Raw genomic sequence first — 14264 nt, 5'->3', positions numbered from 1 at the left:
TATACTCATCATGCTTAATCCACAAGCATGAAAATATTATGCTAATTTTTTAAAAAGTTCATACTCCCTAATAAGCTCTTAACTCTTTATCAAACACTTGGTAAATCGTTACATAGGGTAACTCCTCGCTCTTCACTTTAAAACATAGATAATTATTCTGCAACCTTAGAACCCAACAATTTTTTTAAAAAAATTAAAGATGAAATGGGTTAAAACAATTTTGGACATTAGTTCCTAAGCTTATTGATCACATGATTATAGGAACTATATGGAAACAAGAAAATAATAAAAATGGCATTGTTGGATGCAACAAATCTACATTGATTGCACAAGGTTTCAATTAAGATGAAAGCATTGAGTTCAAAGAAACCATGCACTAATAGCTAAATGGGAAAGCCATTTGGACTTTAGCCATTTGTGTGATGCCCCAATTTTGATACCATTTTTTTTTACAAATAATAATATTCAAATTAATCATCGGCCACGTCAAAAATCTTTGATACCATTTGAACATAACCTGACCCAAAGTGGGATACCGGGTAATTAGTCAAACTTATATAACAACCCTATCAGAGGAAGTAAATATATACAAATCATCCATAATACAACAAACTAGAGTACTAAATATCTATACACATATACATATCTAACACATTCGTAAAATAACCAAAAACTCTATAGGAATCATACATCCTTAGCTTAAAACACTCACCTTGTCTATCACGGTATCAGCTTCCCTTTATCTTGGAGCTCTATCTCCTGGCCTGCCACAGTTCCCTGAAATATTTACATATTTGGGTGAGACATATCTCAGTAAGACGAAATAAATTATTTATAGTGTGTGGTAGTATTAGTTTCATTATATCATATATATATATATATATATATATATATATATATATTCATTTCTATGATAATACCTTTTGAGAAAATATACCAATTATTCTCATAATTGTATAAATATAAACACAAGCTTTTATAAGCTTTAATTCCATTTTCAACCCATTCACATGCAACCCATATTTACCAGTGAAAGTTCCCAAGGATAGGGGAGATTACACGCCCATACATGTAGCTCCCCTTGGCTCTGATATCGTTTGTAATCCTACCCGATTAACTCAGGTATGGCTACAACTGATACATATTAGGGCACTCACCTTACTCACTAAACCCTTAGGTGGAGAGTTTTAGTTTGCCTTAGTTATTTATGTTATTAAACTCATGCTCTTTCTTTTCACTTTCAATTTCATTTCATTATCTAGCACATGAGTGTCCTTGGTAACTAATATATACGCGTCTGTACCTCATGGCTTCCCTAAGGATATTCTCTCCACACCATGCTTCATCCCATGATCGAGGTTAAGCTGCCCTAAAGATATTCCCCACGTCATGCTTCCCCCCCATGATCGAGGTTGTGGGGCTCGAAGGTTGGATCTAACTGCCCCAGTTAGATCAAAATAGGAAATCCATCCATGCGTCTGTAGTACGATTGGCCTGCCATAACCCTGGTTCGGACCCAAGGGGCAAAACTACCCTTCTCAATGGCTCAATCGACTGCCCACACCACACTTATCATGAGACCGTGTGGTTGCACTAACACCTCACTAGCAACGGTACTGTGCTCAATATCAACAATCGTCCATCAGGGTTCTCATTTCCATATTTTATCATTCACATTTCATATTCTCATTTTAGTATTCACATTACAGTATTCTTATTGCAATATTCACATATCTAGTAATCACATTTCAGTATTCACATTGTAGAATTCTCATTGCAATTTTCACATTTCCAATATTCACATTTCAACTTCCATATTCCAATATTCACATTTTCATATTTATATTCCAGCATTCACATTTCAACATTCACTTTCCATATTCACATCTTCGTATTCATATTCCAGTATTCACATTTCAACATTCTCATTGCAGTAATTACATTGCAATATTCACAATTTCATATTCACTTTTCAATATTCATATCTCATCTCATAATGGTATATATATCACTTTTCAGGTATTTCAACATTTCTCAATAAAACAGTTTTGTATTCCATTTTTCAACATTTTCCATATTTCCAATCTCATATTATCCCAGTTCAGTTTATAAAACATGTTGACCTTATAGGTTATACCCAATTTTGATTATGACAAATACTCGGGTATTTAGTGTCTATCAAGTCTTTGTGTAGGTTTATATTAGCAAGATCACTTGATGGCATATGAAGACTTGAAGAATAAAGACTTTGAAGATTCATTCATTGTAATTAATATTATGTTCAATTTGGTTTAGTTTTAGTAAAATAGAAAAGGTCTGTAATATTTATTGCATATCATGCAAGTAGGAATTAATAAGCTCAAAGACCTTAAAATGACCCTAAGCCCATGCACTTAAACGTAAGATAGTCCCTAAGATCACATATAATATCAGGGGAATCAACTGAATTAAATAAGGACTTAAAGGGCTAAATCACAAGGGTTTTGGGTGACCAAACTAGGCAAGTTAAATTGCCTCAGGCGACCAAACCATTGAAAGGTCAAATAGTTGACCAGACTTCGGACGACCGAACCAAAAAGGGCACCACCATCCTCGGTAAACTAAACGTCCATTCTTACTTTTTCCACCAACTCTGCAGCCTGAATTCTCATGTTCAAAACTGTCTCGGGCTACCGAATGTTCAAGTTTGGTAAACTGAACTTGATACAGGGCAACCGAACCGTAGTCTTTTAAAAAATTGCCTCGGCTCAGCAAACTGAACCCTTATTTAGGCACCCGAATCTTGAAAAGTCACTTTTCCTATTGTGTCTGTTCGGGCGACCAAACTGAGGGTCAGGTGCCTGAAACTCTTGAGTTGTCCTAAATTTTATCGTGGTTATTTTAAGTTAAGCAGGGTTAAAATTCTTAAACATTTTTAAGACAAGTTTAATAATTCCCTGTGTATCCCCAACGATTATAATTGTAACCTTTTCTATATATGGGGGTTCGTTTGCTTGGTTTAGCACCTAATTAGCACATTGATTAAGCAAAAAATCCTCTGAAATTTCCTAAGCCCTATCTTCTCATACAAGCCCTGTACACTCATATACAACCATTCCTTTGAGAAATCTAGCTTTGTGAGTGTGTTATTCATTGTGTGCTATAGCTAGAAACCCTTATTTGTTCATTGCATTGTTGATTTTTGGATTGAGGGTTAAGCCTAGTTTTCCCTCCAGATTTAATTTAATAAATCTTTTGAGTGGGAAAACTTAGAGATTGTGGGTCATTGCACTCATACTGCAAGATACCTTAGCTCATATTTTTGTGTGTGCAAAACTCATTTTACAAGCTTAAATTTGAATATCTCTTTGTTCTTTGATATTGAGAAAATATTTTTGAGATATTCATAGTACTTTTGGTACAAATCTTTGAAACCCTAAAACTGTGATTGAGATTTTTATCTAAACATAGTTTCAAAGATTAGCTTGTAGATACACTCTTCTGCTTAAATTTGAGATAATTTTTACTTTGAGTGTTGATTGCACATATACACCATTGAGCTTATTATTCATAAACTATTGGTGTGCTTTGATTATTACTAGTGCAAATCTGCTTGATTGAAAAGCATAATATTTGTACGTAAATTAAATTGTGATTTTGTTGTATTCCAGGCGTTGCCTAAGAGGGCAGTAATCCAGCATAGAAGGATTGGTTGTAAAGGTTGAGGTTAGCCCTATGCTAATTGACCTAGTTGTGTTTAGGTGCCGCTCCACCCGTGAAGTGAGCCTTAGTGTAATCCTTATACTTGTGAGTCAAGGCAGGGACGTAGGTAGTTTTCTGAACCTCAATAACATATCTGGTGTCATCTCTCCTTATAGATTTATTGTGCATGCTTAGTTAGATTACTTGTGTAGTTTAATTTCCACTGAATACAAATTGATTTATTTTATCTGCACTAAATTGACCTTAGGTTTGTGTAATACTGCTGCTGATTGATTGACCTAGGGGATTAATTTTTAAAATACCAATTCACCCCCCTCTTTGGATTACAGTAAAGTTAACAAAACATAACTGGCTTCCGTTATCGACATTTCTGCATAAAGCCTTTCAATATATAAACATATCATAGGCTTAGCATTTTCAGTGCAAAACACACACTATGATGCCCTGATTTTTATACCATTTTTTATAAAAAAAACATCCATAAATAATAAATATTCAAATCACACATCGGCCATGTTAGAAACTCTGATACCATATTAGCATCACCCGACCCAAAGTGGGATATCGGGTAATCAGTCAAACTTATATAACAATCCTATTAGCGGAAGTCAATATATACAAATCATCCAAAATACAAATAACTAGAGTACTATACATCCATATATATATAAACACATATCCACAAATTCCCAAAAACAATCAAAACTCGAGGGGAATCCTCCATCCCTAGCTCAAAACACTCATCCTATCTAATCAAGGTATCATCTCCTCTCTATCTCGGAGCTCTATCTCCAAGCTTGTCACGGTTCTTTGAAATATTTAGATAATTAGGTGAGACAAATCTCAGTAAGACGGATTATTTACAGTGTGTGGCAGTATGAGTTTTATGATATCATAATATACATATAAATTTCAGTGATAATACCATATGAGAAAATACACCAATCATGCTCATAATCATATAGATATATAACACAAGCTTTTATAAGCTTTATTCCCATCTTTTATCTCATTCACATGTAACCCATATTTACCAGCAAAGGTTCTTGAGGATAGGGGAGGTTACACACCCATACACGTAGTTCCCCTCTGCTCTGATTTCGTTTGTAGCCTTGCCCGATTAACTCGGGTACGACTACAACTGATACTTATCAGGGTACTCACCTTACTCAGTAAGCTCTTAGGCGGAGAGTTTTACTTCGCCGTATTTATCTATGTTATTAAACTCACACTCTTTCTTTTCACTTCCAATTTAATTTCATCATCTAGCACATTACCCTGAGAATATTCTTTTTACGCCATGCTTCACCCCATGGTCGAGGTTATGCTACTCTGAAAATATTCACCACCCCATGCTTCCCTCCATGGTCGAGGTTATACTGCCCTAAAAATATTCCCCATGCCATGCTTCACCCCATGGTCGAGGTTATACTGCCCTGAAAATATTCCCCACATTTCATCATTCACATTTCATATTTCTCATTTCTATATTCAAAATTCATTATTCATACTACATTATTTATAATCGCCATTCATCATTCATGTTGCATTATTCACATAGCAATGTTTTCATTTTTAGAATTCGCAATTCATCTCATCATATCAATGATATTTTCATCATTTTAATACACATTTCATCTCATAATAACCCACACACACACACACACACACACACACACACACACACACACACACACACACATATATATATATATATATATATTCCATTTCAAGTTATTCAACATTTCTCAGTAAAGCATTTCCATATTTCATATTTCATCATTTCTCCGAAGATACACTTCAGTACATATTACTTTTCAATGTTTCTCAATAAAACCATTTTCATACTATCCCAGTTTAGTATATACAACATAACTGGTTTCTGTTATTTCCATTCCTGCATAAAGCTTTTCAATATATATATATATATCATAGGCTTATTATTCTCAGTGCAAAACATACACTCAATTTCAAGCACATTTCTAGAATAACTCATATGCCACACAAATTTTATCTATTATTCATAACATAATAATTCCAAGAAAAATACCATACTCACATTTTCACATATTAAATCAACAAATAATTCTCAAAAATACCTATTATAATTTATTCCCCTTACCCTTCTTACTTAGAGGCTCGTAAACACTCAAATCCTACGTCCGCGGGGTCTAAAACTCGAAACCCTAAAAATCACATTTTTCCGAAGTTAAACAACTCATTTCCTAGAACAACTTTTGTTTAACACTTCTTAGGTTTCGAATACTCCAAATAGCCTATTAAACATTAAAAATACTTCACTTACCCTGATTTTGGGATGGTGCCCTGAAACTCCAAATTGAATATCTGTTCATATTAAGTTGAAGAGAACCTCCCCATGAACCTCGTGACGGTTCCTGATCATCAATCTGGGCTATAACGAAGCCAGAATCGAAAAGAGAGAGAGAGAGAGAGAGAGAGAGAGAGAGAGAGAGGAGAGGAGAGAGAAAATGATGTTGAAATGAGTGTTTACATATTTATAGGCCGATGCTCGTCGACGAGTTCAAGTAATTCGTCGACGAACCTATGAAGGCACTTCGTCGATAAGGAGGCTAGTTCGTAGACGAACCTAGAATTTTTCTGAAATCCCCAAACTCTTGGTATCTTCTTGTTGATGAGACATGTGTACTTTGTCGACGAGTTCTATGGGGACATTCGTCGACGAAGGCCCTAGGTTCATTGTCGAATCCTTGCTGTTTCCCACTTTTAAGATTTCTTTCCTTTTCACTCTCCCTTATTATTATTATTTTTTTCATGAATAAATTTTCCAGGTCTCTACATTCTCTCCTCATAAAATTTTTTCCTTAAAATTGCTCATCATCTTTTTATCCTTATAGAAACGTTCCAATTTTTATTAATTACCCTCACTTATGGCAGAGGAATAGCGTGGTTACATTTACGGTCCTGAGAGAATACAATAATCCAAATAAAATTCTCCTAAAACCATTCATAAACAAAATCAAACACTACCTATCCTATACTACACTATTCAAATCAAAATATGCACCTTCAACCCTGAGTCCCACAGGTGTGGGTAACTATGGCGCATCTATTCCTCTAATTCCGAGGAAGCTTCCTCTACTGTATGACTACGCCATAACACTTTTACTTATGGAATCCTCTTTGTATGCAACTCTTTTTCTTTCCAGTCTAAAATCTATACTGGTACCTTTTCATAAGATAATGTATCATTGAGCTCTAGTGCCTTATAACTAATCACATGAGAGGGATCTGGGATGTATTTCCTCAACATAGAAATATGAAATACGTCGTGGATTCTAAAAAGAACTGATGGTAAAGCTAACCTGTAGGCAACTGGACCCACTCTTTCCAGAATCTCAAATAGTCCAATATACGTAGGGCTCGGCTTACCCTTCCTCCTAAATCTCATAACTCCTTTCAACGGTGCCACCTTCAGAAACACATGATTCCCTGCATCAAAATCTAACTCTCGTTGGTGAGTATCTGCATAACTCTCATGCTGACTCTGTGCCATTTCGATCATGTCTCTAATGAGTCTGACTTTATCTTGAGTCTCTTGTATCAGCTCTAGCCCCAAAATCTATTTTTCCCCAATCTCATCCCAGTACAACAGAGATTGGCACCTCCTGCCATATAACGCTTCATATGGTGCCATCCCAATGCTAGCGTGATAGCTGTTATTATCTGCAAATTCAACCAATGGCAAAAACTTTATCCAATTACCTCCGAAGTCCAGCACAGAAGCCCGCAGCATATCCTCCAGTATCTGTACCGCCCTCTCCATTTGCCCATTTGTCTGAGGATGAAATTTTGTGTTGAACAATAATTGAGAACCCATGGCCTTCTACAAACTCCTCAAAAATTGAGATGTAAACCGTGGGTCTTAATCTGATACTATGGATACTGGCACGCCATGCATTCTAACTATCTCCTGTATATATAACTCTGCCAGTTTGTTTAAGGAGTAGTTAGCTATGATAGGTAGGAAATGAGTAGTCTTTGTCAGTCGATCAACGACTACCCAAATGGTATCCTGTCCATGTAGTGCCAGCGGTAATCCTGTAACAAAATCCATCGCTATATGTTCCCATTTCCACTCAGGAATGTAGGGTGGCTGCAATGGTCCCACCATTCTCTGATGCTTAGCTTTCATCTACTGGCATGTTAAACACTGATTCAAAAACTTGGCGATCTCTCTTTTTATACCGCTCCACCAAAAAGACTCCCAAAGATCCCTAAACATTTTAGTACTACCAAGATGTACCACATACAGGGGTCGGTGCGCTTCCTCCAGAATCACTTTCTTAATCTCAGGGTCCGCAGGTACACACGGCCTGGTACGAAACCTCAAGGCTCTATCATTTGAGATGCTAAAATTTGCATTCTGACCATCCAGTACTTTTCTCATAAGCTTTACTAACTCTGCATCACCCCTTTGAGCCACTTTTATTCTTTCCTGTAAAGTTGGTTGCAATACAAGATTGGCAATAAATGCCTGATGGTCACCATCTACAAGTTCCACCCCAAGCCTTCCCAAATCCATCTGAATCGGTTGCTGCATCACCACTGCAGATACTGATGCTTCCACTGATTTTCGACTTAAAGTATTAGCTACCACATTAGCCTTTCTCGGGTGGTAACTGATGGTGTAGTCATAATCTTTTATTAGTTCTAACCATCTCCTTTGCCTCATATTTAATTCTTTCTGCGTGAAGAAATACTTCATGCTCTTGTGATCGGTAAAAATCTCACACATACCCCCATAGAGATAATGTCTCCAAATCTTTAATGCATAAATCACCGTTGCCAACTCCAAATCATGGGTAGGGTAATTCTTCTCATATTCTTTCAATTGTCGTGAGACATATACTAAAACTCTCCTTTACTGCATCAAAACATAGCCGAGTCCTTTATGTGATGCATCACTGTAAATTACGAAACCCTCTTCACCTGAAGGAATCGTCAACACCAGTGCAGTGGTGAGCCGTTGCTTCAAATCCTAGAAACTCCGCTTAGATTCATTGGTCCACTAGAATTTCACACCTTTCCTGGTCAATTTAGTTAACGGACCTGACAATTTAGAAAAATCCTCAACAAACCTGCGGTAGTACCCAGCCAATCCCACGAAGCTTCTAATTTCTTGCACATTCTTCAGTTGCACCTAATCTGCTACTGCCTCAATCTTGTTCGGATTTACTGAAATACAACCCCTGGATACCACGTGTCCAAGGATGGTAACCTATTGCAGCCAGAACTCGCACTTCTTGAGTTTTGCATACAGTTTCCTTTCCCTTAGCACCTGAAATACTATCCTCAGATATTCCTTGTGCTCCTCTGGGCTCTTTGAATACACCAGTATGTCGTCGATAAATACCACCAAAAACTGATCTAAATACTAGTGAAAAACCCTATTCATCAGATCCATATGCACTGTAGGAGCATTTGTGTGATGCCCCGAACCCTCCAAGTGGGGCCCGGGTGCCATGTGTTCCAATCACCTATATCTAATACCATAATTAACATGCACGCAGCGGAATATAAATAAATAACCTTAAATAAATACCAGAGTTCTATATAACAACCCAAAAATGAACACTACAACATCCAGATATCCGTATCCACAACCATCATTTAAAACATAACCTAGTACAAATATATCTGTATATATACCAGTATCTGACAATACCAAAAAAAAAAAAAAAACCACCAAAAATAGTCCCAGCCTAGGCCTTCAAGCCCAATCTTCAGAAGGACCTGGAAAATTGTTAATCCACTAGGGTTAGACACTTCTCAATAAGGGTGGAATAAATTATAATAGTGTGTGACAAATGAGTTTTAATATTTATATATATCAAAATAAACTGCTCCTCATATAACATTAATAAAAACTGAGAAAATGTATCATTACTAACATCACTGACATCTAATATCATACACACATCTAATATGCACAAGTACATAATTTTTATGCAGGCAAAAGTCCCCGAGGATAGGGAAGATTACCCGCCCATACAAGTAGCTCCCCTCTATTTTGGTACTAAAAACTACCTACCAGAGCACTCACCTTACTCAATAAGACCTCAGGTGGAGAATTACCTCGCCGTCAGTATACACATCTTTATTATTTTAAAGGCAAAGGTTTCCGAGGATCGGGATGTCTACCCACCCATACAAGTAGCATCCCTTTGCACTGATACCAAGAAACTAGCTAGCAGAGCACTCACCTTTTTTAGCAAGCCCCCGACGGTATGTTTACCTCGCCGCATGCACACACAAGCATTCACAATATGCTATATCATTATTATTATGTTTTAATTAAATTCACACGTGCACAACACATCTACACAGGAATCATGCATCTCATACTTCGTCTTCCAATGACCTCAGTACGTGGCCCACATAGAGCAACTGCGGAACATATTAGTACGTAGCCCGCACAGGCACCTACGTTCTTATCTACACGTGGCCCACACATGCACCACTATTCACTAGTATCCAATCCCCATGACCTACCCGTAATACATCAATAGAACAAGCTCCTCGACCTGCCAATGTCCTACCCCATATAAATGACAATATGATGAGCTCCTCAACTTGCCAACATCATATCATAATTTATATCTAGGCAATATAACAACCTCCTCATGCCAATGTTATATTGAGATGCGTACAAATAACCACACCAATTAGTTCACACAGACTCATCAATGCATTACCACATAGGTATCCAACAGATCAACACATTCCCATATAGTAATCCAACAGATCAATACATTTCCACACAAGAGTCAAACATAACAATTCATTCATCATGTCATAATCATTCCAAACATCCCCACATGCAAACCCAAATGCCACAGTAATTCATATTCAATTTATTAGAAAAAATTGTTCTCATGTTACATGAATTTAATATCATATGCAATTATCCCAAATATAAACCTTAAACAAAATCATAATTTTCTAGTACTCAAGCTGTTCTAAAAAAAAATCATATAGATAAATAATAAATTTCATATGCTCCTAAATAACCAGTTCACCTTAATAAAATACTGATATAATTTTACTTCCCCTTACCTGATTTCCTGAATCTCGCCTGTAGGGTTCCCAAAATTATACCTGCAGCGCTCACCTGAACCTTGATTCAATCAAATCAACCCCAATAAAATATTATTTTAACCTTTCCTAATTTACAATAATTAAATAACAATTAATTTTTAAATAACCCATTTATCCTAATTTTGGGGCTATTTGTACAATGACCCTACGAGAAATTTGCTCTGCTAGACTTGTAGAGAATCATCCCTAGATTCTCGTGGTGGTGTCTGATTGCTCATTTGACTTAAAACTTAAGAAAAATTGAGGTAAGAATTAGAATTTGTCTTACCCTAGGAGATATGCCTACGTGGCTCCTATGACAAATTCAGTTCGGTAGAAATGTCAGTGGCGGAGAATGGAGTCTAGTGGTATTTTCGAATTTTCAATTGGGCACCGTGAAATCGTAGAGAGAGGAGTGGAGAGTGTGAGAGTTTTTTTTGCCTTTCCTTCTTGTTCTGCGCTTGAAGTTTTTTTTTTTTTTTTTCTTCTTTTCCTCTTCCTGTTTGTTCCAAGAAGCTTAGGCACTAAGTTTTCTTCTTTTTTTTTTTTCTTTCCTTTACTTTATACCTTATTATATAATAACTTTATATATATATATATATATACATACATATATAACTTAATATATATGCTTATTTCAATTTTTTTCCCACACTATTCCTTTTATTTGTTTATTCCTTTAATTAATTTCCCTAATAATAATTAATTAATTAATAATTAATATTTATTTATTTATTCTATTATTTTTTTTCTGGGTTACTACAATTTTTCAGTCCAAACGGCATAACCAAGAATTCGTAGTGGCCATATCGAGTCCTGAATGCCGTCTCTAAAACATCCTCTACTCTAACTTTCAACTGATGATATCCAAATTGTAGATCTATTTTTAAGAAAATCTGTGTCCCCAATAGCTGGTCAAACAACTTATCGATGCGAGGAAGTGAGTATTTATTCTTGATAGTCACTTTATTAATTTTTCGGTAGTCGATGCACATTTTCATCGACCCATCCTTCTTCTTCACAAACAATACCAATGCTCCCCAGGGCGATATGTTGGGCCGAACAAACCCTTTATCTAACAATTCATGTGGATGTTCTTTCAACTCTTTCAATTCTGCTAGTGCCATTCTATACAACGCTTTCAAAATCGGCGCTTTCCCCATAACTAAATCAATAGCAAACTCTACCTCTTAATCAGGAGGTAGTCCCGACAAATCCTCAAGAAAAACATCAGGAAAATCCCTCACTATCGGGATGTCCTCTAACTTCAACTCCCATTCTGATATCTCCTTCACACAGACTACATATCCCTGACAACCCTCTAACAATAATTTCCTTCATTGAATGGCGGATAACAACTGTGGTGGGGTGTGCACACATGACCCCATGAATCTGTACTCCTATCCTCCTGGAAGTTTGAATACTGCCTCTCTCTTTGATTGTAGTTAGTACTGGAATAGTGCGCAGCTAGCTAGTCCATCCCTAGTATCACCTCAAACCCATGCATATCCAAGACCACCAGATTAGATAATAAAGACCTCCCTTGAATACAGACTAGACAATTCCTAAGTACCTTCTCATATATCCTTACAGCCCCTATCAACGTAGCCATTGACAAACTGACACCCAACTGCTGTGTTTCTAACCCACAAAATTTAACAAACTCTCGGGTGATAAAAGAATGAGTCACCCTTGAATCAAACAAAGAAGTAGCTTCAAATGACAATATTGAAACAGTACCTATCACGACATCTCTTGCTGCCTAAGCATCCCCCGATGTCAATGCATAAACTCGTGCCCGGGCGGTATTCCTCTGTTGTCTGCTTCGAGGTGGCTAGCGACATCTTCAGTACGGTCTAGGAACGGGCACAAGAGCTGGAGATGCTCGGCAATCTCTCACCATATGCCTAGGCTGATGGCATCGGTAACAAACAATCTCTCTGACCTAACACACCCTCGGGTGTGTCCTGTAGCATATGGGACAAAGAGGGAACATTTGTCTGCCCTGTACTGTCCAATCTCCCACTCCCTGTCTCTATCCTCCTATGCTATCCTTCCTCCTCCAAGGCCCTCGGCTGGACCCTGCTTGAAAATCTGAAGGCATGGGTCTCTTTCCCTAGCTCTATGCTATAGTGCCTCTTTGTAGACCACTCTTAATCACTGCAGCTCTATCCACTACCTTCGCAAAAGTCTGGGCCTGAAAGCCTATGAATTGCTCAAACAAGCTCTATCTCAGGCCCTCCTCGAACTTCCTCGCCTTCTTCTCCTCATCCGGCAACAAATGTGGGGCAAATTGGGACAACTCAATGAATCTAACTGCATACTGTTGTACCGTCATTGACCCCCACGTCAAGTGTAAGAAATTTGCTGCCTTTGCACTTCTAACAGTAGCGAGGAAGTATTTACAAAAAAAGATCTCCCTAAAGCAGCTCCACGTCACTATTACAGGGTCAGGTCTCTACTCCTTTAGTAATCTCACTCATCTCCACTAGCATTTAGCTTCCCCAGTCAATTTGAATGTTGCAAATAGTACCCTCTTCTCATTTGTACAAGGGAGGACTGCTAATATATCCTCCATATCCTTGACCCAGTTCTCAGCTACCAGTGGGTCAACCCCTCCAAAGAATGACAGGGGTCTCATACGCGTGAACTGCTCAATTGTGCAGCTCCGCTCCCTTAAACTCTTAGCCATCTCTACCATCACCTACTGGGTGACACTATGTAACACTACATCAGGGTCTCCGTCACCTATACTAGAAGGCCCTGCATCGTCACCTCTAGCCTGTGCACTGCTACTCCCTGGGTCCATCCAGAAAATGGTATAAAACAATCTTAGAATTTTATCATCTCAACATCACTAACACACTCAACAAACTAAACTCATAAAATATTCATCTACAATCATCCATTTCCAATATCTTCAACCCAATTTAAGATTTAGTCCTACCACTTAGAAACAAGAACAGACGATAGTATCCATAGTTTTCCTGAAGTCGTCACCCCAGGAAAATCACAGAAACAACCACGGAACTCCAGCCTCCAAGTCACAAGATAGAACCCTAAATTCCCAATCTCGTCCTCTAACAATCACTAACTCATATCCCAATCTATCCATCCACTATTCTCATCAAAATCCATTTTTATACTCTGATATTGTATTTTGCTGTTTACTAAAGTCTGCAGAACCAGCAACCTAGGCTCTGATACCAAATTGCGATGCCTTGATTTTCATATCATTTTTTTTTAAAAAAAACATCTATAAATAATAAATATTCAAACACACATTGGTCACATCAGAAACTCGGATACCGTATTAGCATCACCTGACCCGAAGTGGGATACTGAGTAATCAGTCAAACTTATATAACAATCCTATTAGCGGAAGTCAATATATACAAATCATACAGAATACAAATAACTAGAGTACTATACATCCGTATATA

The sequence above is a fragment of the Malania oleifera genome, chromosome 5, assembly GCF_029873635.1.
Source record: "Malania oleifera isolate guangnan ecotype guangnan chromosome 5, ASM2987363v1, whole genome shotgun sequence".
Classification (NCBI taxonomy): Eukaryota; Viridiplantae; Streptophyta; class Magnoliopsida; order Santalales; family Ximeniaceae; genus Malania; species Malania oleifera.
This window is presented reverse-complemented; position numbering follows the sequence as displayed.